At 40.3% G+C, this 1,915-nt stretch overlaps 1 long non-coding RNA gene across 1 annotated transcript in view; it reads right to left on the minus strand.

Moving 5' to 3' along the window:
• LOC106531457 (uncharacterized) overlaps positions 1-1,915 on the minus strand; it is a 14,541-nt gene that overhangs the window by 1,244 nt on the left and 11,382 nt on the right. The window lies entirely within an intron of this gene.

Raw genomic sequence — 1,915 nt, forward strand, 5'->3', positions numbered from 1 at the left:
TATATATACACACACACTTCTTTATTTATTCTTTTTATTTATTGACAATCTAAAAAGGCTGTTAATTTCTCTTTTAAATGGTGCCACATTTGTAAGAAACATAACATAAATTACGTTTTCTGTCAAGTGTATATATATTGTTTATATATTGCATGAGCTAATTTATTAAACATCACGTTTGATTGTTTCAACCCAAACATATTGCGCAGAACATAGAAACTAACACAGAGTATAACTTTGTCACACATTATAGCTTTTAGCCTCAACTCTTTGTGCTTTAACTTTACGTCATCATCATCCCCAAAAAGGATTGTGTCGGTAACAAACCAGCAACTTGTTTAAGTGAAAAGTTGAACCAACAAATAAATTTTTAAGTAGTTTTTATGTGCAGAAAGAAGTTTTAGTAGAACAGAGAAATGACAACATGTTAAAGCCAACATGTAGTCTCATCAGTCTTATAGCACAGCTGAACACAATCAGAGCGTCTGAGCCTGTTTATTCTGGAGAGTCCAGATTGAGCCGGAGGACTGCAGGTCCTGAATTAGGCCTATGATGAGGAGAAAGAGGAGGAGGAGTCAGATTAAAGATTAGAGGGTGGTGAAGCGGTGGGATTAACGGCGGACTCGAAGGTGGCCCGGCTAATGCAGCTCACAGCTCGGCTGAGGGCCGTTATCGCATTTAGTCCTCAGCGTTTCAGAGCGCTGACAAAGCTGCGCTGACAGCACAGCTTACAAGACCCAACGCTCCACTGGAGCTTTTTTTATTTTATTTTTATTTACTCGCTTCCTACAATGTTATCTCTCACCTAATCCATATTTGTGTAAATGAGCTGCAGCGTGCTCCAGAATACACAAAAAAACCTCTGAGACTGTGGTATTAAGAGCGATGCTGCGTCTTAACCACCCTCTGGCTAATGCAACTAATGAATGAGAAACTGCTAGCGGGCTAACGGCTCTAATTCTCCTTCACAGGCTATCATGTTGCAGCCCGGAGACGGATCAATACCATTTGCTCAACACACAGGAGGCCCGGGAATCTATAAAAGGGCTTTTATTGAGTAATTAAACACCCATTACTGTCCCGCGCAGCCAAACAATAAATCTGATCAGCCTCTCAGGCGCAGATTCAGCCCGTGATTAATACCCGCTGCATGCCAGACATAAAAGTCCACCGTGACATTTTGCCAAGTCCTGTTTTAGAAACGGTTCCGGAGAACGAGAGTTTCGGCTCTTTCAAGGTTGCTTGTTGTGGCTTTTGCTTTTACGGTCCACTCCTGCCAGCTTAAGGTCCAATATCCAGATTATCATCTGCTGACGAGGCCAAAAACTGCAACACGTCTCAATAAAAGACTCATTAATACTGTAAATAAAAACAAATGTGGGCAATTTTTTAAAATTCAAATGATCATTAAAATGTCTGAAATAATAAAAAAAAACATTGTCATTGCGGTTTTATTTTGAACTTTGAGTTTTGAAGACTAAAAAAAGGAAGTGATGGTCGATGGTACAGAACACTCCTCCATGTTGTTTCGGTGGAGCAGGAAAAAGTGAAGGGAAGAAGAAACCCAGGCCAGCAGAATTAGCAGGTCCAAACTCAGAGCCCGTTACTTCAAGGTCCAACTCAAGGCCCGTGGGCCAAATGTGGCCCGAGATCATTTCAAAGATGTATTCATGTCTTAAAATAAGCTGCCTTAAAGCCAGCATTGACCATAAACTACATTTCCTTAAATGCATGTCAAGTGTTTTACCTGCAAAATGACGGCACAGAGTTCAAAAGTAGCAAAATCACCAGATAAAAATCTCCATTTTGGTGTGTTTTCACCATCTACTGTTGCAGCATTTGTACTGTGAATAGGGGTGTAAGAAAATATCGATACACTGAAATATCGCGATATTTCATTTCCCGATACTGTATC

This window comes from Austrofundulus limnaeus, unplaced genomic scaffold (assembly GCF_001266775.1).
Source record: "Austrofundulus limnaeus strain Quisiro unplaced genomic scaffold, Austrofundulus_limnaeus-1.0 Scaffold636, whole genome shotgun sequence".
NCBI classification, from domain to species: domain Eukaryota; kingdom Metazoa; phylum Chordata; class Actinopteri; order Cyprinodontiformes; family Rivulidae; genus Austrofundulus; species Austrofundulus limnaeus.